Genomic DNA, 24,609 nt, shown 5'->3' with positions numbered 1-24,609 from the left:
ACAGTGACACGGCAAAGTTACCTCTATGCTTACGAAAGCAATGGATAACATTCTGTCATTATGGGCAGTTTATGAGCCTGCGATGTAATTACAAAGTAATTTCATTTGATAGCTATTTCTGAGAACACTAAGGAAACTGCAAAATAAAGGAATATGATTATCAGATCCAATTGGCAAAGATGCTGGTGACATGAAATTCCAGCCCCAGAAAGAGATGATCTGTGAGACGGCTATGTCTACTGATTTGTCTTTTGTTTTTTCCTCCTTTATTTTCATGTACAGAATGTACACATGTGTTCACCATCAGTTAGCTTCTTGGATTTTCTGTATTTTCCTTTGTTTCTTTACATCCCAAGTGCTTGCAGACCTTCCAGTATCTGCAAGTGTCCTGAGAGCTCCGGATCCAGGAAGGGTGAGGAAGGGGTTACTTTTCAAGACGGAGACATGTGGTAGCAGATACGGGGTTAATAAATTACTTGAGTCTCACTTATTTCTATCATTAATTTCTCAACTGTTTTGCTCCCGCAACACTTTAGTGGATGCAGATGGTACCACTTACAGATCAGCCCGCTGACCCGTGTGAGTTTGAAGCTCAGTGGATGGTAACACTTAGAGATGTAGTAGGCTGATCTGTGGGTGTGGAGTTGGCAGCTAGATGTGAAGTGCTACCATTTGGCAGTAATCTCATGGAAACCCCATTATTAACAAGCATGAGTGCACATCTGTTGTGTTAGGAACCATTCTTGGAGCCCTTTGCTAATTTCACACCTTGATTCTTTGAAATGATCAAGGTGGCATTCACATTTTTTAAAGTGTAGTCTCCATTTGGTGGTGCCACTGCTCATTTCAGTCCTGGTAGATAAATTTAAATAATTTCTTGGGAAAGTGCCATTACTCTCAGTTTTAACAAAATTCATTCCTCCCACCAACATTCATTGAATATGTCTGGTTCTTTTATTTCTCAATTTCCTCCTAGATTGCTGTCATCAGGTTTTCAAGACCATAGCTTTCTGTTTGACTGTCAATGATTCTTTTTCCGTTGTCCTTCCAGAATTACTGGGCTTGCACAGCTCTCCTTTGCAGTAATGGTCTAGAATGAGAACAAGAGTGTTTCTCTTTGGGCCGACGACAGTGCTTCACAACATTTTTTCCAAGGTCTAGTTTGGGCTTGACATCTCTGCTCAAATCTTCTCATTTTGCAACTCCTTGGTACAAGGCAGGGAGAAAAACTTCTGGTGACAGAAAATAATGTTATAGGAGTGCACTTTGACAAAATTTCTTTATTTTCTTGCTGTGTCTGGTATTAAAATTTCTGACAAAAAATAAATGTGACTTAGAGTTATCTTAGGGCTGCTCTAAATAAACTTGTTCATACCTCAGGTACCCACAGTGTCAGGAAGAGACTAAACTGAAAATTGCCTTTGAACACCTCTAACTGCATTTAGTGTTCTGACATAGCTGAGAACTGACCTCAGATTCAAAGCCTACTGAAAATTACAATAAAATAGTATTTTGGCCTGCTGTTTCTAGAGGAGTTCCCATGGTTACAATATGCATAAGGATATTTATTTGTATGTCTTTATTCTACATTTGGTCATGGCAAAAAAAAAATATTTTAAAAGAATGAGCTATAAAGACTAGATGTTACTTTTTATTTTTTAACAGAAATTGCATTTCTGTTAAAGTCAATCTGGCTAACAGTAATTTAAACCAGATACAGATGTTATCCTGTAACAAGAATTTCATATAATGTCCAGTAGCTTCTCCACAAATTTGGACTGTATTTCTGCAGGTTCAGAAAAGCTAGCAGTTTCATGTTTACTGTGAACACAGAGTGGCTGGATGGCTCTTCAAACCACCCTACCTGAGCGCGGGTGACCAAGGAGAGGAAGCATCTCTGCCGATGGATGCACCGAGGGACTTGCACCGGGCTGTGCTTGGATGTGTGGTTGCAACGTGAGTCTGGAAAGGCTGCATGTCTCTCCCTGCCCCTCCTTGATGCCTGTCCCACCACAAGTGCTGAGTGGTTTGATGGTGACACGTGCGATCCAAGCCCATTAGCCACGGCCAGAGCCCTCCCGCCTGCCAAACCTGCGTCAAATGTTGTGCCCACACTGGGCTGCGTGGGCTGAAAAGAGCTGCAGCACCAGCAGAGACAGACCTCGAGAGAAATGGAAAAAATTGCAGGTTATTGGGAGGGGGAGAGTGAGGGCTGGGGAACAGAGGCAGAAGGCAGAGCAGGAAAGCAGCTGGATGCCTTTTTATTTAACGTTTTCCAATGAAGGACTTTTGTTCTGCACTCCCTCCTACAACATAAGAGGGGTTGCAAAGGTGCTGAGAGGAAGGAGGGAGGCATAAATAGAAAGGCAAAAGGGGCATTTGAAAAAGAAAATGCAGACCAAGGAGGGAAAACCTGGAACTGTTTCAAAGCAAACCTCCCCCTAACTATGAGGAGCGGGCCTGTGAGTCTAAATGTGCTCTGTAATTTGCTGTAGCTCGCATCCTCTAATTTAGCTGCTAGGTGTGTTTGTACAGAAATACGGAACTAAAAGCAATTCAGAGCATGTCAGGAAATGATGCTGAGTATGTGTTTCTTAGAACTCTCTGTCTGGTTTAAGTACACTTAACCACCTGTTTGGGAATACAGGCTTGGCAAACAGCATAGCCAGAAAAAAGAAAAAAATACTATTTTTTCCTGCAGAGCTCCTCAGTCATTAGTAAGCTAAACTGCAAGTGTTAAGGTATTGCTGTTTCAGAGGTTTGTTCAGCAGGTGCCACCACAATGCAGCAATGGAACTGCTTGAAAAGCCAGTGAAAAAAGCAAGTTTTCAATTTAGGTATAGTCACATTGAAATATACCTGTATATACCTGCAAAATCTTTGTTTGTTGCATTATATGCATTCATTTGCCCGGTTTTTGGTTGTTTTTTTTTTTTTTTGCTTGCAAGCAATAAGTCATAGACTTCCCCATTGATTTATGGTAGGGACAGCATCCAAAGAGCAGTGAGGCTAAAGGCCTGATTATCCTCCATCTTCTTCTGCAGTCAGGAAAGAAACCGTTGTGTTGGGATGAGACAAAAGGGGTCCTCTGGCCTGACAGTGATTTTCGAGGGTTTGGCAGCATTTTCAGTCAGCAAAGGTGTTAGTCTTCTGCTTCTGTCAGGGATTATTTGTACAAAGCCAGTGTGCTGGAGTCTCTTTCATGGGCTAGATCCACACCGTGTGTAATGTTGGATGAAGCACATAGTAAAAATCAAGCTCAGGAGATAAAAATGGGAGTAAGAGATAAGGAGCCACAAATGGGCACAAACAAGGAAAGACTGCAAAAGAGCAAGATTGCATCGATCAGGACACTAAGCCATGCTTTTGGCACCAATGCCCTAAGGCCCTCTCAGACACCCAGTTTAACCCCTCTCAGTGGTATTTCATCAAAAGGTCGAACTTCTTCACCTAAAATACCTCCTTCTCACAACGTTTCACTCACAGGTGTTGCTGGTGCTTTTCACGTGGAGACGAACATGTTGTGCCTTTAAAATAAGGTCACCCACACCAGTCATCAGAGGTGTGAGTTATCAAGCATGGTCAGTGTGCTAAATGTGGTGTATTACAGCCCACACCTGATTTAAGGAGAGTACACCTGAATCAGATGCAAGCTTTGAACTAGTTTATTGTCTGGGGGGACAGTGCAAAGGAGTGCTGTAGAGGCTTTTCATGTATCTTCGCGCACAGGTGTGGGGTTTTTAATTTATAATAAATGTGGGGGTTTCTTTTGTTGTGGTTAGAGCTGTTCTGTCACTTATTTTGTAATTTTACTGGTGGTTGCAAGGGGATAATGTTAACTGCTGGAGTTTGTGAGATGTTTTGAAGAATTTAAACGTAAAGCCTGTTGAGGGAGTATCTGTTCAGTATATCAGATTAGACAGAAATGGATATATAATAGATAATTGTTAATATAGTTAATAAATTAGTCCAAAGTTAATTGTTAATAGTCTACAGTTTATAGAATGTATTCTATACTTAGTATAGTTCATACATTAATCTGTAGTTAATAAATAACTGCCATGGTTACAGTATCTGTTACTGTCATAAGAACATCTGTAAATAATAAAGCAATTTATATAATGCTTTAAAAATCTTTCATTTCCTTACTGTCTGGACCAAACATAATCACCAGTCACCTTATGGTATGGAATGGGGATATCTATTGTACACCTAAACACAAAAGCTTGTGAAGAGGACAGATGAGGTAGTTGTCCTGGAAGTGATGAAGTTCTCCAGGGAACCCATTTCTGCTATTGTATCTAGTTGTCAAAACCTCTCAACATGCTGAAAGGCAATTAGCTGCCGTCGGCTATGTTCTGAAAATCTGTGGTGACCTCCTGGCCATCAAAGTCACTAATTCATATTTAAGAGCGTGGGGTCACTGCTGTGGTCACTTGCCTGGGCTTTTGATCAGGTTTGTGGGTGGAGTGGAGATTGCTGCAATGTGATGGATCATCCTGGGCTCCCACAGTAGGGACGAACCTGGCAAACATTATGGTCAGGAGCTTAGGGTCTGAGCATGGTTGTTAAAACGCAAAATAGGTACTTCCATGCCAGCAGCAGAAACTAATAGCAAAAATGTGACATTGTTAGCTTTGTTTCTGCCTCTGTGGATGTGGCAACACAAAAGAAAAAGGATTTACGCCCTGCTGAAGGCAAGATCAGCACTAGTGCATCCAAGCAAATAGAAGTAAGTGGCAGAAATACTGCTTCGGTTTTCATCTCCATGCTTGTAAACAAGCCATCAGAGGCTCTGTTTGCTGAAGATCTCCTAATAGCAAGATGATGTTGTCATGATAACATGCATATATCCCAACATAAACCTACACGCCTGATGGGAAACACAGTGCCAGATGTCCCACATGACACATAGAATACAGCCTGGGAGAAACAAAGGGTCTCCCCCTCCAGTGAACCGCACGTCAGACCATCTGGGTGAGTACGGCCTCCCCACCAATGCTTTCTTGTTGTCACGTTGGTCTGAGACAGGATTTTCTAGAGGGCTCCAGATCACATGCTCTGTTTTGCTTCACTGAGATTAGGGGGCTTTGTGTTCTGCTATGAAACCAAGCTTGGGGTTTTCCAAATTTAGGTCCCATCCTCACTAGAGTGAATGTCCTGGTCTTCCCCCATTCTGGATGAATTTCCCCTCTAACCTGTCGGTTTACAAAAGCAGGATGGAATGAGATATTTACGAAGGAATTACTCCTGGCCGACATGGAGCTAAGGTGTCTAGCTCATCTTTTCGCATGTTTCATGTTTGCCTCCACCTCCTCTATATCCAATATTTGGAGGTGTGTGTTTATGCACTTGCCTGTCTGACGCAACTGGCCCTTTTCCTTCTCACATTTCACATCCCATGGGAAGCAGGATTCTGGACGGTTTGCAATAGGTCAGTGCACCAAGTAGTTGCCTGTTGCAATTGTTCAAGGTAAACACACTTCCACTCTATGCACAATTCCTCCATGAAACACACCTGTAGCCCAGGTAAGAACATCCTGGTACTCAGTTCAGCCGTCACCATTCTCTGGCTGTTAAAAGATAATTTGGAATAACAGTGGCTACAGCTAAGACTTGGACAAGGGTGAATATTTCATCTGGCAGAGGATAGGAAGGATCTGTCAAACTTGGCACTGCTGTCATCCCAGGGAAGACAACCTCACCAAGGGTCAGTGAGAGGATAATTTTTGGCAGATGTTAACAAAGTTAATCTGGGTATACTCATGAGGAGGGTTCATAGGGGTGGCTAAGCTGGAGCTGGATTTAGGAACTGCCTTTTTCTATTGAGAAAAACAAGGTCCAATTCCCAAGATATATGAGTCTTCTCAAAGACAAGTTTTGGTGTCTCAACTTTCCTCCAGGACTCCTGGCTCAAATACTGAAAGCTGAATCACACTGAGACCCTCTTATTGATATCAGATCCACCCACCCAGAGCTGCACAGGCCAATTCTCTACGCATCCCAGTCTAGCAACCACTCTTCCCAATGAGCCCACAAGGAACTTCCCACTGCTGGCACCTTCCCCACTTTTCCTGGGGCTGAAAGAGGACTTGATTTACATCGAGTTTCAAACTAAGCACATTGACATCAAAGCAACGGAAATCGGGCCGCAGTAAGTGGTTTATACATGCAGCCTAAGTGTTTTGAATCAAAGTAGTTCTTTCAGTAAAGTTGGAGGGGTACGTCTGTCGTCCTTATCATTGTTAGTGTCTGTCTTGAAAACACTGAAAAGTCACTGACACTGAATCCACTCTGGGGATCATTAGAAAAAAAACCTTCCATTCCTGAATGAAATCCTTATTGGTAGGTTTTTCCCATTCTTTTTTTTTTTTGCATCATATTACTTGGAGAGGATAGTAATCTAAATGAGAAAGCTACGTATGGATTATCTCAAAGAAACATCCCATGGGTTGCGTTGTACGGAAAGGATCCTCAGCTCATGCATGCTTTTCTCATCCCAGATGGAGAAGAGAAGGCTTGCTCTGCACAGTCTTTACGAACTTACGAGCCTTGGGACCATTTCAGCCCACTGAACAAAGAGCTTATGCAGAGGCATCCAGTGAGGACCAGATGTCTGACTCACAAAGTACTTAACTGAAATGACAAAGATGTATGGGCTTGGTGGATGTTTCTTTTAGCAAATGTGCTCATATCTCCAAGCTGGCAATGACTACATTTCCTTTCAAATCTGGAAGAACAGTGTCTTTTTGTAGTCCTGGTGCATCTACTGGCTGCATCGGATGGCATAAAATAAACATTATGTTACAAGAAAGGAGGAAGGAAAATCCAACAGCTTTTGAAACAAGCCTTCTGTGTTGCTGGGCATCTGAAACTTCTTGGAACATGTGTATAAACACAGCACAGAAAAAAGAGAAATAAGGCTTGAATAAATATTTTGTATTACAATTCACCCAAACAGCAGAAATCTTTAAAACCCAGTCTTTATCCAGGTTTGACTTTTACAATTGGATCTTCGGTATCTGATTAGCTGATTAGCACTGTTGTAACCTAAGAGCTGATGCACTGAGGTGTACGAGGGAAGCACTGAGCCTCAGAGCAATCTTATCTTCTGTATTCATCTGCCTATGTAGGTGCAGTGACTTCATCCTGTTGATGTGACCATGAATGAAAGTAAACAGTTTCCCAACGGAAACTTTCCCAACGGAGACTTAAATAAACTGAGGCAAAGAATGAAATCCAAAAACACAGAGGTCCTTCTGCCTCTCTCTCCCACTGAAACCTCTAGGAGGTGAACATCAGAGTTTACTTGATGGAGATGATCCACTGCCAACCAAGAGGGAAGATGTCTGCTGAAGCTGTGCAACAGGGTGCTGCCTGCAGGGCTGCTCAGCAACTGGAATCTCCATTTCGCGGAAAGATGTGGGACAACAATGGTCTTTATTTTACAGTCTTATCCAGAATGGAGGCAGATTCTCCCACATGCTATGCCAACAGCAGAAGACTCTTCCACTCTTGCACTTCATCCCAGGCAGAAAGACAAGATCTACTTTTCTCCACGTTAATGACCAAGTTGGGGAAAGTTTTGTTTCTCTATACCAAACAAGCCTACGTAGAGACTCACAACAGGAAATCCTTAGTTCTGATCCAGAACTAAATTTCCTATATATCTGTTCTCAAAGCACTGTACACTTGATAAATTCTCTGTTTCAGTTTCAGCTTGTCTTTTCAAAATGTAAAATTCAGTCATTTTTCCTTGAACTTGATTTACAAGAGAGCCTCCAAACAGAAAAGAATGAAAAAAAAAACCTCAGTAGTCATTGAAAATGAGAAATGTTACTTTTTTTTTTTTAGCAGCTATAGGCAATACCACAACTTTTTCACTGTAGTTAAAAGCAGTTGGTAAACTGTACCTCACTGATGAAGCAAGTGAAACTGCATAAATATTCTGCAAATTACTTTTCACAAAGAGACATCTGTCTAAGCAAAAGCTTGTGTTATTGTCCAGACAGTACAGAGAACTTTCTAGTACTGACATTAGAGAAGACATATTGCACAGCTCAAACCCAAACATGAGCATGCTAAGTGTAGTAAATGCAAGTAAACCAGCGGTGCTTTCCTTTCATTAGACTTTCTGTCTGACCTCTGGATGACAAGGGCATAGGAAAAGGAAGCAATTTTTCTTCTGTCCTAGGGGAAGGAACATTTGAAAGAGATTTCCTGTGACTGGACTACATCACCTCTCTGGTGCCTGATCTGAAAATCTGGAAGACCACCTTTTCTTAGCATCCATCACAAACGCTTATTTGTTTTTTCCCCATGAAGTAACTTGTGTCAGAGTCACAAAAGCTTTAGGTGAGTATTGCATGTAATTGGATGGATTCAGTCAAAATATTTCAGCATTTCAGAGAAATGTAATGGCTTACTGGGACAATTTTTCCAAAGTCAGTCCTTCTGATCTCCTTAAGTTTTAAACTATTTCCCAACTTTCTTTGCCAGAGGCTGTAAAGGTCACTTAATACAGTTCAATACCATATCCTTCTTCAACCTGGTTACTCATCTTTCTCAGAGAAACAGACGTGTCTTACATTTATCGGTGATGCCGGACTATGGCTTGTATCAGGGTAAAATTTGGGATCAGAGTTAGGGTTTCAGGGAGGCAAACCAGTGAAGAAATAAAAGGTATTATGTTCATAAGGATGCTATTTTTTTTTCCTTTGTGCAAACTGGGAATGTTAAGCCGAAAGTTTTAACAAGGTTCAGAGACCTAGCATTAAGGCTAAAACTAGGACAGGAGTTGTAGCTCTGCTGAGGGATCAGTCTGGGAAATACAGGTGGGACATAGGAGAAGGAAGGACTGGAGAGAAGATTGCATTTGGGGCTGTTGCTTGAATTTGTCCTAACATTTTAAGTTTCTATTATTAGAAATCCCTGGAGCTACTTTTAGGAATTAGGGAGACAGGGAAAAACTAGGGATATGGAGAAACAGGAAATTCAGAAAGGATCAGCTGCGCTGTGCTGAGAGCTGGCATCAGCCTGGGTCTGCATTTTCTTGTTCAGAAAATCACTGATCTTACAGGACAATGCCCAAGCATTTGAATGGGATTTAGGCAGCTAGAAATGAATGGTCACCTCTGATGAGGATGTTCAGGACAATTTTCCAAAGGGAGATGAGAGGAAATAGGCATCGGTTACAGGGATGCTTTTAGGTCTTCCATTTTTAGTGGTCCATAAGCTAAGTCTAGGGGTTATAATTAGGATTCAGGCTTCAAGAAATTGAAGAACTAAGGTGATAGGAGTGTTTAGAGTAATCTCTCAGCTACTTTTTTGTCTATCATGTATACACTGGGATTACAGTTGAGAAAGGGACACTAAAAAATTAAAGCAAAAAAGGATTTAAAATTGACAGATAATCTTGCTTTAAGACTGGTAGTTGTAACACTTGGTGCCACAATTAGTTTTAAATCTGAGTTTCATGAGTTAAGTGTTGGTTCACGTAAATAATTGGATAGAGGAAGAAATTCAAAATAGGTCACCAGATATGTTGAAAGTTAACATTACCATTATTGCCAAGCTATTTTTACCTGTGCTTCACAGCTATCAATGATCTAGGGTTCAGATTTAAAGGATTGGTAGTGTTGGAATTAGCAGCATCATGGTATTTGAAGGAAGACACTAGGGAGGAAGTGTTAAGTTCTACTTTAACATCACTGAACTAGAGTTTCAGTTTCTAAAAAACTTCAACACAGGATGATGTTGAGGTTTGAGTTTCAAAGAGGTCACCAGACCATATCTAAAACTGTAGCTAAAACAAGGCCTGTGATTAAGGCTAAAGTTGAGGGTTGGTGACAAAAAAAAAAAGGGGGGGGGAAAGGCTGAGAAAAGCCTAGTAGCCTAAGTTAGGACCTTGTGTGGATTGCTGCATATTTTTAGATCTTAGGTTTGTGGGTGGGTGAGGCTGTGTCCTAGATTACTTGTGATGCTTGTTAGGAAAAGGAAGGATAGAAAATGAAGGGTGACAAAAGCCAAAGTCAGAAAACGTGAAGAGACAAGGTTGAGCAGCTTGTGGACAGTGCTGGCCTGACGGCTTTTCTTGTTGCATTCTCCTACTCTGAAGCCTAACTCTGAGTACCCACCACCCTCCCAGTAGCCCAATGGCTCTTCCCAACTCCTTCCTGGTGCTAGTGGCCCAGGCAGAGACACCCCTGGGCTCTGCTGAGGAGCAAACACAGGGAAGCTGGGAAAAGGAAATTGTACTGGAGTTGCATGCCTTCCCAAGAGCAGGGATGACTCTGGGCCTGTAGTCAACTGCAGATCAAAGGATGCCTTGAGATGGACCTCTGCTGTCCTAAAGTTGTGCTGGCAGCACTGGCTCCTTCTATGGCTTTTCCAGAGCTTCAATTTCTCCCAGTCCAAATCCTGGCCATATTTCCAACTCCATTTAAAGTAACACTTACTGACTCCAATGACTAAAAACAAGCTGGTGGTGAATGCTGGGACTAGTTGTTCTTTTAGGCTGTCCATCTGTCCTGAATATACTCTTCACAAGTGCACCCCTCAAGTCTGGACTCTGCTGCTAACACTGAGTCTTGAACACAACCAAGTTACCCCTACAAGCATCTGACCTGAAAGCAATAAGTAAAACCACATTAGAAGTTAACCACAAGGTGGGATGGCAACTGTGGTGAACCTGTGTATGAACACGGCTTATGGGTCTCTCGTGGCCCTGACTGTGACCCCCTCCTAGTACTCAATTTAGCTCTGCCATTCTGTGCCTGGAGACCCTGGGGAAGCCACAAAGCTGGTATTGCACCACAGACTCATGTAGGTAGCAGCCTGCAGTGCATGTACTTTGTGATTGTCTCCACTCTTTCCCATAACCATATGGCCTTAACCATAACCCAAATGCTAAGTGAGCCTCTTGATCCTGAAATATTTGTCAACTGAAAGTAGTAAGGGGACTAGTTATCGCACTATTCCTTAATTCAGTCTAATGATGTATTCTCTACCTCCAGCTTACCATTTTACTTTGATTTCTGACCCTAACGGTAAACTAGCAAGCCCAGCATTAATTTAAAAATATGTAAAAACACCCAAAGACAAGTGCTGAAGCAGCTTTTAATTTAACTATATGGCCTTTAGGTGTGATACTGATGACTCTTAGAATTTTTATTTACCATAGCCTTAAACCAACACATAACTCTCATACTACTGCCTAGATATAGCTTTAGGCTCAAGACAGCTGGGAATCTCAAGCCTAAAAATACAACAAAGAGTCATTTGGACATCAGTCCTCAGATTCTCATTGTAGACCACTTACCACCTTTTCGTTGCCAGAGCATTTTAATAAGCAGAACAACATTTGGAACTCCAGAGTTAATTTAACGTAAACAAAGAATTCAGCATGTTAAGAGGGATTAAAACGAACGCTGGGAAAAGCACCGCTGTGCCTGGTGGCCCATTTCTCCTAATGAGAAACCAACTTGAAACTGAATGGTGGTTAGGGATCCAAGCTTTGCCAAATGTATGACAAATATAAAACTAATACTGAGACCTATGTTGTGATCAGTCACAAATTTCCCTTTTTAATGTCTTCATGCTTTATGGAAACATTAGCCCCTATTGGGTCTCATAACATAAAAACCCAGAAAGATTAAAGTATTGCAAACACTCTTGTTGGAAACAGCTCATAGGCTAGTATTAATATTTATTTGCTGTATAATATATAGTATATATACATGTATAATATATAGTATATATACATATATAATATATATGTATAATTTCTGAAAAAGACAACCCTAATCCAATTCTTTTGTTATTTCTTCCACATTCTAATGTGGAAACATTCTAATTTTGCAAACAGTCAGAAATTTTTTTACATGGTAGGTGTTATAATGTGCAGGTAACATAATTAGGAGATGTCTAGTAAAGAAGACCTATTTCTCAGCCTACATTTAGACATGAAACCTGGGAGCTTGAAAAAACTAAATGTGTACCAAAATCCATGCATCTACAAAATCCCCACTTCATCTTTTTTTTTTTGTCCAGCACTAATCAGAACTCAAATTTCTCATAGACTGGACCCTGACTCTAATATTAAGGTTAGTCCACATAACACTAAGCATCTAAAATATTTTTTTAAAGAGAGAAAAAAGACTGGGGCCCATACTGAGAGGACTCCTAAGCCTCAGCTTACTGCCCTGGGAACACCAGACAACATGGTAAACCACCTAGTACAGTAGTAACACAACTGCAGTACCAAAAATCAACGTGCCTTGCTGTAGTCAAACAGTCACCATTCCTACTAGGAGAGGGGGTTGTTAAATGTCACCCTTACTTTTCGTACAGCTCTTCTACAGAGATAGAACCATAGAATCGTAGAACAGATGGACAAAGACTGAAAGATGAGGAAAAGGCATATAGGATTATTCCTGTGGCCACGTTAAATTACAGACCAAATAATAATTACACATGTTATATGACAATAATCACCAAATTTTTGGGCAACCTAGGAGGAACAAGTCTGTATCAGAAAATAATAGAGCAGAAAAATAGTAATTTTCAAGACACATGGGATAAGGCTTCAGGAAAGATTAGCAGTGTAGGGCCCATAGCCAACTTCTGGTGATCAGAGAAAGGCTCCTCCACATCCTGGAGGGCTCTGAGCTTCTGCAAGAGCCATGCAGGTCCTGAAGAAAATCAGGGTGGCTGAGAGCAGCTCCCAGGCATGGCTATATCTGGCAGCAAAAGAGGTCAGTGTGCATGGCCCTTGATGAATTATCTGATGCTGCATCCTTCTCAGCTGAAAATTAGTCAGTGTCTTTGGTGGCAGAGACTAATAATGCTATCTGGCATTAACTTCTAAGACGTTAACTCTAAAAAATATATTGAAGTATCTCTCTTTACTCATGCCCTCTGTGTGGCACTCAAAAAAGTTTGTACTACTGGACCATGACTGCCAAGATACTGCAGAGTAGTTTTGGGGTATTCTTGGTTATTCTCTTCTTGTAATGTTGCATTTCCGTACTCACCACATCTTTTCTTTATTTTGCAGTTGTCTGCTTCTTAAAAGAGCTTAGCCCAAGCTATACTGTCTTTGAAATGACAGGCTGGATTCCAGGGCCAAGCCTGTCTAGGATAATGGGTTTGCATGGTTGTAGAAAGCAGGACAGGCAAGGCTGGGACTTGCAATGTGAGAAGAGTCTTCCCCACATGCAGAAAGGCTGTAAAGAGTGAAATTTCTTTGCATAACAAATGGCGTGAGGGGAGAATCACCGCTGATTGTGGATACTTGAGACCCAGGATGGATGAAATGCCAACAGCCATTGTAATTTCCCAAGGAAGCTTCTAAGGTCTCGAGGGGGGGAAAAGCAACTCAAAAAGCCAAACCCACAAAGTGCACCATGAGAGGAGGTACAGGAGATGAAGCGAAGGAGCAGGACCTGGCAGTAGGGGGTTATTCAGCCTCTGTGCTCCTTGCTCCCATTCCCGTCCAACAAAACCACTGTGTCCACCGCTGGGCCCCGTGTAATGGCCAGCTCATGTCTCCCTTGGGCAGGGGTACTACACTGTGGGCTGCTGCCGTGGCTGCTGCATGCTATGAGCAGGCACTCTCTTCATCTCCGTAACAAACCACATTCCCAGCTGGATTACTCATACTCCACTGGCTGCTGGTTTTCTTCCTGTGCACTCATTTGCAAGCCATTAAAAAAGAGACACAAAGCTGTCTGTAAAATTAGGTCACGTGTGTTGCCCTGTCAAACCATTGGGTTTGCCCAAACCAGGATTTTCCTGCCATCACAATGGAGTTTTCAAAGCTTAATCCACAACAAACAAAAAAAAAAAAGGAAAAAGAAAAAGCAAAAGTAAAAAAAAGGAGAAAAAGAAAAAAGAAAGAAGGAAAAAAGAAAAAATTAAACCATCCTCCTGCTCCAAAAACTGTGGTAGCAAGTAATAAGGATGAAGTTAGTATATACAAACGTATCCTGTGACACTTCTGTGAAATACTGAAACACTGTCCTTCAGTATGACATTTCATTTCCAACACAAACAGATGTTTCTTACCACGCTTAACTCCCTTTTCTTCCGGCTAAGCTGCATGTGGAAAAGCCACTCCATTTTATACAGAATATTATTTTTGTCCAGCAGCGTCTCTCCCTGTCATCTTTTGGGCCAAACATGAAGTGAACCCTGGGATCAGAGAGCAGATAAGCGTTGACTCGAAACAGATGCCAAATTGTTCAGCTGCAGACATTCACCCAGGACTTCAGACTGAGGATGTCCAGCACCTCTGCCTTTCCATGAACTGCACATCCTTCCTGAGCTCAGGACTCTGGATGCCTTTTGGGAAAAACATTTCAGGTTCAGCGGGTTGAGAAAGGGTGTGGGGTGAGGTATTTTCCAAAGGCAGGCTAATCTTAAGGGGAAGCCAGGGAATGAGAGTTTGCAAAAAGGAAGTTGTTGAAATATTTCTTTTAAAAAGTCAAAGTTTACACCATGACAATCCCTGATAACAGGGCAAAGCCAGGCAATTTGTCTGTGAGCACTTCAGGGAGAGCAGGGAAGCGCCTTGTAGTGGGCACAACAAGAAGAGGAGAAGTGGGCCAAGTCAGAGGTTGTCCTGAGCCACACCTCGGAATTTGCACTTTGGGATGGGGGAACAACCTCGAGGCAGGGGCAGCCCTGCCATCCCTGTGTATGGATATAGATTTCACTAGATTTTGCAGGGAAACTGAATGTTAAGCAAACAGAAAAGCTTAAAAATAGAAAAGCTTTTGCTTTCCACTTTGCTGTCATCCTGCACCAGGAGACTGCAAGACCAGAGGTGTGGTGGGAGCATTGGGTCTGGGGAGCAGGATAGGCGCTGGTTCTCCCACCTAAGCTAGGGTGAGGGTAGGCAATAAAGGTCTCAGTCTGCTCTGTTCTGAACTGCTACATACAGTCTCTGTGCCTGCTGTGAATAATATCGCAAAATTACTTTTAAGAGCAGCGATTCAGAGGCTTTGCAAAGTCAGATGTGCACGTGCTGAAGCCTCTCTTGTTTTCTGCATGGCCATCATCCCTTCTGCAGCACAACCAAAACAGGAATACCAGCTAGAAACAGGCAAGGTAGCAAGTGTTTTATTCTCCTTTTTCTTTGGCACTGCACCCTAGCTGCTGGGACCAGCCACGGAGCGCGCTGACAAGGTCTCCATCATGAGCATGTTCTGGAGAGCCAGAGCTGGCCATTTCACATGAACCTGGGCCAGATCACTACCACAGGCAGAATTAGTCTGAAATTTGAGAGATTCAGCTGCAGGAAAACTGAAGGTCAAGCTTGGACCCAGCGTGTGCATGTGAAAACCTTCATTGGCATTACCAGATAACCAGACAAAACAGCACCATTGGTGTGGCTTCACTCCTGATGGAGAAGCGTAGGCTGGTGCTCCCCCCAGCAAGGTGAAGCTGCTCTTGAGCAGGCATTTCAGCCTGAACAGTGGAGTAACAATCTGCTTTGGGTGTCATTTTAATCAGCATTAATGCTTTTGGCCTTCATTCTATCCATCAGATTTATCTGTTCTTTTATGAGGTAAGGACATTAGTTCTAACTGTGAGATCCACGTAGGACGACACTTTGTAAACCTTATTAACTCCGGGTTTTTAACATAATGAGTTCATTTCAGCTACTGCAGCTCTGCCTTCATTGGTTGTGGTGAAGTTATGCTAGAAATGAACTTGATTCTGCATTTTTAGTGATATCTCTAATACGCCTGTATTATTTGGACAGCTGGAGGGATAGTACTAGACATTTCATTTTCTCATTGATAATTATTTCATAGCTTTCTTTGCTAGGCAGAAGTTTGGGGGGGAAAGCCTCTGGCAGGCCTGGCCTACCCCCTCTTTTTATCTGTCCCTTAGAGATTTTGGAGCGAGGAGCACGCAGCCAGGCAATGCCACCGTCTGCCTCCAATATCCCTGCTATCACCCTAGTTCGTCAGGCAGACTGCTTCTCTGGCTGTGTCACAGATGTCTGCCATCACACACTCCTTGCCATTGCTACTCAATCCCAGTATCCAAACTGGGCTTTGGATAGCCTCACTGTTCATTACTAAAAATGTTTAAAGATTCTTCTTGTTGGACCGACTGTCCCAAAGCTACTTTTTCTCACAAGAGAAGATTTCCCTTATCTCCAGTATCTATGGCAGGGGTTATCTTCCCCTGCTGCCAAATAATAGACGATAATAACTTATTTTCTAAGAACAGAGGAGCCTGGAGGAAGTGCCTGTGTGTTTCTTAGAAATCTGATAACGGAATTAGCTTCTAAGCATGAAAATACATATGACCTTAAATGTCATTGTGGAATATCTCACAGACATCAAGCACAACTACTGACCCCATTGTATAGATACCCAAAGGGTTTCATACGGGGCATGGCTTTTCTTGGGAGTGGTTGTGCAGGTTGCCTTGTAGTTCCTGTGTTGCTTATTGAAAGTCTGGATGTGTAACTAAAATACAGCAGTAGGCTCTTGGAGAAAATACAGTATTACTTTATATGAGACTAAACCAGTCTCATGAACATAGCTAAAACATCTTCACAAGGCAGAAGACCTGTGCCTGTACATCTTACTGTCATATACACCTTTTATTTTGTTCAGAGCAAAACCTGAATACATGCATGCGCACACATATACACACAAATGTTAAATGCTATAAATTAAATTAAATAATAACAAACATGCTATTGAGGTCAACGGGAAGATGATCAAACCTGCTATTAGGAAGAGGAAATGCTTTACAAGTAGAAAACATAAAATGTACATGTTTGTTTCACTTCTTATTTTGGTTATTTTTGAATGTGATGTCTGAGGTAATGGCTCTCCATGGCACTGTAGAAGTGTTTATCACTTCAACTTAGGGATAAATTTTGTATGTCCAGGTGTATCTGAAATATACACATTTCCAGGCAGATTTTTCTTTCAAAGAGAACAGTAGTGAATATTCTGCTAAAGGGAGCAGGAGCAGGATCAGATAGAGATGTCTTAGTATTTTGCAATTTACAATGTACAGGGTCTGAAATAAAAAAAAACCTCTTTACTATTGCTGTGAATCTGGACATCATGCAGGCAATGGAGGCTCAAAACTGGAGCCATCCACTTGTGTTCACACACTGGTCATGAACAGCCATCTCAAACAAAATGCAGCCTTTTTAGGAGAAGATTGGAGAAAAATGGTTTTGTCTGAAGTTTGTCCTTTGATCCCCAGAGAATGATTCTGAGAATGGCCATGAGCTTTAGGGTCTTCTTCCAAAACTGGTCCGGAAAAAGGTTGATCATCAGTTGTTTGGATCTGATAGCATTTGTCTAACATTGCATAAATTCTTGAGCAGCTTACAAAATGCCATGGCTCAAAATAGAAATCAAATGGTCTGATAAGATGGTCTGTTCACCATAACTTCTTTCACAGGGTAGTCAGTGGTAACCCCTGAAAAACCCACTGAAACCAATTTGTTGAAGTGCATACCTGTCCTAGAATTATAGATTAGTTTGGGTTGGAAGGGACCTTTAAAGGCCATCTATTCCAAACCTGTGCAGGGAGCAGGGACATCTTCAACCAGATCAGGTTGCTCAGACTCCCATCCAACCTGGCCTTGAATGTTTCCAGGGATGGGGCATCCACCACCTCTCTGAGCAACCTGTGCCAGTGTTCCACCACCCTCATTGTAAAAAATGTTTTCCTTATATCAGGTCTGAATATACTTCCCTCTATTTTAAAACCATTACCACTTGTCTCCCACAACAGGGTCTGCTAAAAAGTCTGTCTCCAACTTTCTTATAAGCCCCCATTTAGCTATCGAAAGGTTGCTATAAGGTCTCCCTGGAGCTTTCTCTTCTCCAGGCTGAAAGCCCAAACTGAACAGCCTGTCCTCACAGGAGAGGTGCTCCAGCCCTCTGATCATCTTTGTGGCCCTCCTCTGAAATCGCTCCAACAAGTCCATATCCTTCTTATATTGGGGGCTCCAGAGCTGGACACAGTACTGTAGGTGGGGTCTCACAAGAGCAGAGTAGAGGGGCACAATCACCTCCCTTGACCTGCTGGCCATGATTCTTTTGATGCAGCCCAGGATGCAGTTGGCTTTCTGGGCTGCAAGCATGCATTGCTTGCTCATGTTGAGCTTCTTGTCCACTAACATTCCCAAGTCCTTCTCCTCAGGTCTGCTTTCAATCCATTCTCCACCTAGCCTGTATTTGTGCTTGGCATTGTCCTGACCCGTGTGCAGGACCTTGCACTTGGCCTTGTTGAGCTTCAGGAGGTTTGCACAAGCCCACCTCTCCAGCCTGTCAAGGTGTCTCTGGATGGCACCCTTCCTTTCTGTGTGTCGACCATGCCACACAGCTTGGTGTCACTGGTGAACTTGCTGAGGGTGCACTCTTTCCCTCTGTCCATGTTGCCAACAAAGATGTTAAATGTGGTTGGGCCCAATATCGACCCTGAGGAGCTCCACTCATCACCAGTCTCCACTCAGACATTGAGCCGTTGACCACAACTCTTGGAGTGCGGCCATCTAGCCAATTCCTTGTTGACCGAGTGGTCCATCCATCAAATCCATGTCTCTTCAGTTTTGAGACAAGAATGTCTTGTGGGACAGAGTCAAATGCTTTGCACAAGTTTGCATTCAGGACTCAAAGACTAGAGCCAGTTTACATTTAGGACTCTGGCCCATGTCTAGATTATACTTCTCTAAGTAAGATGGTTTACTTACTTACAAAACCAGAAAAAAAAAAAAAAACTGTCTTTGGGGGAATTCAGTATGACTTTCGAAGCCAGGTTTCCTGAAGCTGCAGAATAATGATGATGCATAAAGTATGCCTTTCCATTATTAAGCTCGTATGTGATCTCTGATCTCCCGCTCAAATCTGTTACAAGAGAGAGCTGCATGTGGGTGTGTTTGCAGAGCTCAGACACTTAAGCCTGACCGATCTGTGCCCTGGAGAGGCTGTCGGGAGCCTCCCAAGGCATCTGTAGCTTCCAGGGGGAAAGAGATCAGAGTTTTGTGAAAACAGAAGAAAGAATTTTTATTCTCAGCTGTTCTTATTTACCGTCTTTAGCTTTTTTTTTTTTTACCATCTGCAAGAACAGAAAACTTCCTTTTCTCATATTTTTCTTATCTTGCAAATTCTCCTATTATTTTTTTCTCCTGTGTTACTTTTTCATTCTTAGACCTGGCAGATTTTATGCCTATGGACAATTAAAATGGGTATGTATACTTCTGTTCTGAAAACTGCCTGTTTCAAACATGAGAAGTAAGATATGAAAAATGAACATGTAGGCACAAAAAAGCCATTACATTTTTCCATTTTGAAAACAATGTTTAAGGAAATTTTTTAATTTGTTCAGTTTTGAAAAAGGATTTTCCCATCCTCTACTGACTCACTCTCTCCAATGCCAAATTCAAGCTAGCCATCCCTAAAGTCTGTATCTTATGTCTGAAAGATCTTACTTTTTCCATGTGAGACAAAAGAAAATTAACGTTCTTCCTTTGTCTGTTCAGTACATTCCCATATATATTAAGCATATGTGTGGCATGACCCACTGGTCAGCTCTCTTTCACAAAATCCTGTGTGTTTGAATTTGCTGCTCTTAAGTATGTGTTACTTCAGCGTGGCTTTGCTGATGATTAACAATGCAAGGTATACTGGGTGGGTGTTACCTTTTATTAGAAAAAATGATCCAGTACTGACCAAAAATCAGATCAGGTGATAGGCACACAAGCCTTTCTGTATCTCTGAAACAGGAACAAAAGATTGGAAGCTAAATGTGTGTGGAAATTAATTTAATCATCTGATTTCCATAATTAAAGACATTTTGTGTCTGTGGCACAGGCCAATGTCAACAAGGTTACAGGACTCTTAATACCTGAGAGGGGACACAGAAAGAGAAAGAATTAGCTTTTGCTTCTAGGCAGTCATTTCTGAAGTGAGGAAGAGTGTATTTTGTCGACAATTTTAATACACCTTTAAGAAGAAAAAAAGTGTAACACATACCCTCCCTGGGTCAGTCCAGTGGCTTCTGTGCACTAAACCACATTTGTTTTAAAAAGGAAGCTGAAAAAAACACAACCCAATCAGATAATGTCACTGGATAGATCACATAGGTAGGAAACGGATCATTAGTCATCATTATTCGATGATCTTTGCAAGATACTCCTTTCCCTTCTCGACGCAGGCTGCAGGTTTCATATGGCATGTCCACTTGTGCACCAGCCCAGGGGTGGCATTCCTGCAGGCTAATTGGAACCAGCTGTGAGCCTACAAAAAAAGGACAGAAGGAAGAGGTCATGAAAGTTAGATTTCTGCAGCCAGAGAAGACATCCCTTTGGAGACAGGGATGGCTCTGCCAGTGATATTTACCTCTCATTGCTCATTAAGGCTACTGCATTATTTTTTTTCCTGGACAGCTACAAGGTGTAGTGGCCCTATTTCTGTGGAGAGTGAGTGCATTTCAAAAATTTTTGGCAGACAACAATGGCTTTTTTTTTCCCTCCAGAAAAGCAACCCAGTTGAACTGCATTGTAAGAGGCCTGATTTTACGCCAGCATTTTTAGGAGAGCTTGAAGGAGGTGTTACTAGTAAGAGAAGACATTTCAAAATAAGCAGGTTCATTTGAGGGACATATCCCTCAATTTTCCTACTGGGAGCCGAGGAGGCCTTGGCAGGAATATGCATTGAGCTCTTCACTTTGTGAAAGATGGAGCCAAATGAGCCACAAGAGAATTAGAAGATATTACCTGTGTTCTCCTGCAGACAGCTAGAGGTGCTTAGTTAAGAGAAGGTGCTACAGCACATAAACTTTCAAACAGATTACAAATAGTACAATGATAGTTGTTTCATGCATGTGGTATGGAGTGAGATAGGAGGAAATAATTTTAATTTTAATCCAAAAACTCGGGAGATTAAGCCCACCCCAGGAAGTGGAACTTGGGACCTAGCAAAGCTGACAGAGGGTCTCTCGAAGGCAGTAGGAAGGAAACTGCGGTTTCACCACTTCGCAGGAAAGGAACTGTGATGCCACTGTGTTATTTTCCTGCAGTGACTTCTTGGGGCCTGCAAAGAGCGGTAAAAAGGACCAGGGGGTTTAGAGCAAGTGAAGATGCAGTTGGTTGGGCTGAAAACCCACATCCTGGAAAGGTGGGGAGAGACCTAGGGTCTGAGGGGAATGGGGAGAAACACCTAGGCATGGAGGAAACTGGAGCTGCAGCTGCAAAGCAGGAGAGAGAGGTGGTTAACATTGCCTTGGCTGTACAGAGGAGAGCACAGTGAGCCCTAAGCAGCTCTCGAACACCTGATAGGTTGGGTCCCTGTCAGTCAGAACTGAGCTAGGAACCTGTAGACTGTCTCAGAGCTCGAGAGTGAATCCTTCTCTGCCTCTGAGGCCACAAAGATGTGGCTAGCATCATGAAACGCTTGCAGTTGCCCACAGTATAACTGTGAGATTTTCCAGAGTTGGGCTGTTGCTGGGTTGCATCCCATCAGGCATTTTGTGATGATGATTGGTTGCTCCAATCAGCAGCTCACCATGGTGGCTTTTTGTTTTTTTTAGCTTCTTACCTTGTGTCCTTACAAGCAATTGCAAGTTCTAATAAAGAAACATCACTAGTGTGCAGATTTCTTTAAAACTATACTGTATTATCGGAGTCTTTAATGCTACAGCATCTATTCAGAAATCTTAGGAAACTCCCAGACAAAACTTTCAGTGACATGGAATGGTAACTGAATCGAACATTGCTAATAGCTTAAAAAACCTCTGTCTTTGACATCTTCAGCAAGTTGCAATCAGCAATTACTTCAGCCTTATGACTTCTACCTGGCCAAGGTTCCTATAAGTTTCATCTCAAATTCAGTTTTAGACAAGAAAAATCCCATGGGAAATCTTTGTAAACACCAAGCGACACCTACTTTTTTTTTTTTTTAATCTCAGCAATGCATGCAGGAGCTTATGCTTTGAAAAGAGTGTGAGCTATGTCTCCAACAACAAGGCCATGTTTGACCCAAGTCAGACGCTGCTGCTGAAAATCAGCAAAAGCATTCATCAATTTTAGGTTCTGTGGCAGGCCAAAGTCAGGATATTTTTGTATCATCTCTGGCTTTCCCTTAAGCATTTCTTACCTACCTAGATTGCACAGTTTTATATCACTCTGTAAAAGAACTCTGTAACATTCTAGAACTTCTCTATTGCCTTTATGTGTTTCACATGTAGAATGAGGGCTGGTTAGCAGAGATTAAAACTGTGCATGTCTTTGATGTAATAATTTCATATTTTTTTTAAACTGCAAGATTATTTAGGTATAGAATGGCAGAGGCCTGCAAATGTTGTCTGCAATCTAAGCAAGGAGTGAGTCAAACCAATTACTATCATTGATAGATGGCCCAAATATCTTTTCAATATCATTGTGGTCTGACTATAGTTTCCCTGACACAGATTATGAAACCATAGATAATGATAACAACTGAAGTACAAGGATTTGCGAAGTGCTTACAGCCAGAAGTAGGTTGTTGAAAACAGTGGTCGAAGAGCCAGGAGATGTTGACATGAGACTTACATGTTACTACTGAATTAATGATATTGTCAAGAAATGGGAGACTGGACAGCAGTAATGCCTAATGAAATCATTGAAAGTATCTGCCAGGCTGACTGACGCAGGCTATATCCGTATATTATCTGTGGTGCCTTCCAGTACATTTCTTCCTTTGAAGAAAATATAGAGACTATCTTTGTTGATCTAAAAGTCTTCAGCCTGGTCTCACCTCTATGACATGTCCCACCATAGGAGATCCCTTGAGAACTTTTTGATGTTGCAGGTGTGCTCCAGTACAAGGGCAGAACAATTGTGATAAGGCCCAGTCCTCCCCTGAAAGACACCAAGACATCTTATCAGCACTAACCTCAAACTTAAAAAGTCTGCCTGATGGCTCTTGAGGAAGGAAACAATGAAGGAAAGAGAGTAAAATATTCAAGGGGGAAAGCACTAGAGAGGAATTTCAGAAGTGGTTCAAAGCATGTTCCAACCACAATGGAAGTTTTAGAAGGAAGTGAATTACAATACCTACTCCAGCATTCTTTAGATAGTCTGCATTATTTGAGAAAGGATACATTGAAGCTATTTAATTAAAAATAGTAAGATTCCAGGGAAAGAAAACCAAAACTTATAGCATCAGCAAAAAAAATGGAAAAATATAGCGAGGAGGGAGTAAGCCCAGCTGAAGTTTAATATACAGCATAGCCTAGGGCTTGATTGCATTCATGGAAGACTGAACATAAGATAAAGTAATGTGTGTAGTTAATGTTTGAGGGTTTCATAAAGTAGTAGTTTTGAACTAAAAAATAATGTAAGTGTAGAAGTGCGATAAAAGCTTGGAGATCATGTATCTATGTGCTTGAACTGCTTAATGCAATGAATTCTTTTTCAAATTTGAGCCTCACTGTACCCCAAGTTCCCAGAAATATTTGTTGTGTTTTCTTCATTATTATCAGCTTAATTCCTGCTTATGTCTTGTGCTTTTGAGTCCCTCAGATGTTTAGACTGTTGCTGCTGACTTCGTTGTGACTGGCAAGGAGGTTGCGCTTCCATATCTGCAGGTGACAGCTCCCACTTACCCTGCTCTCACCCCTTTGGATGCATCCTTTCATAAATGGATAACGGGGGTGGTCCTTCTCAGGAGTGGCTCAGGACCTTCCTGAAGCCAACAGATGTTATACCACCTACCTGGGTATGAGAGACATGATTTTGGGCTGTGTTTGTGTAGTTAAAACATCTGCCAGTGTTTTTTTACAAGAGTATTGGTAAATCCAGTGGAACAGATAGAGACTTTCCTCTCCAGCTCACATAGAAGCCTTTGGTGTGTCTGGGGTTAGAGTTTATCTTTCTAGTGAGGAATAGTCGTGGGATCAGACCTCCCTGTGCTTGATGGTAATTTCCCACTCAAGCAAAGGCATTTTTGGCACTGTGACCAAAGGAAAATCACAGCCCAGGAGTACCCACAGCCCAAGGTGAACATGGAACAAGCACATGGCAAATTATGTTGCCCATCATGACGCAAAACCTTGAGAATGGGCTTTTTAAAAAAGCAATTAGGAGTTTCAACAGTTTTCTAGCAGCTGGTGCCTCGTAACTGGAGCCCAGTGCTGGATGATGAGGTTGTCAATCACATCCTTTCTCCTGCAAAAGCCGCTGGCTGCCAAGAAGGCATACTACCTTTCCCAGTGGCAGTGTGGTCTCAGCCTGACACGTTTCCCCCCCCCCGCCCCCGCCCCATTTTTCTTTTACTAGTGCTCAAGTGGCACGGGGTAAATTGTGCAACCAGCTGCTCCCTTGGCCAGGAGCCTGCACCTCACATCACTTAACCAAGGCTCGTGTGGGCGGGTACCTCTCTGGCCATTTCTGCACTGAAACGGAGAGGAGCCAACTCTTACGTCACACCAGGAGTCTGGAAAACATCTCTTCCCTCCTCCCCATTAATTACTTGAAAGCAGACATGCTGCAGCTAATAGCTTGAGGTAATTCACCTAATTCACAGCTGGCCCAGAGGCATTGTGATTGTGAGGCTGGAAGATCTGTGTTTGAACCCAAAA

This window comes from Chlamydotis macqueenii, chromosome Z (assembly GCF_036417535.1).
Source record: "Chlamydotis macqueenii isolate bChlMac1 chromosome Z, bChlMac1.mat, whole genome shotgun sequence".
Classification (NCBI taxonomy): domain Eukaryota; kingdom Metazoa; phylum Chordata; class Aves; order Otidiformes; family Otididae; genus Chlamydotis; species Chlamydotis macqueenii.
Note: the sequence above shows the minus strand (reverse complement) of the source record.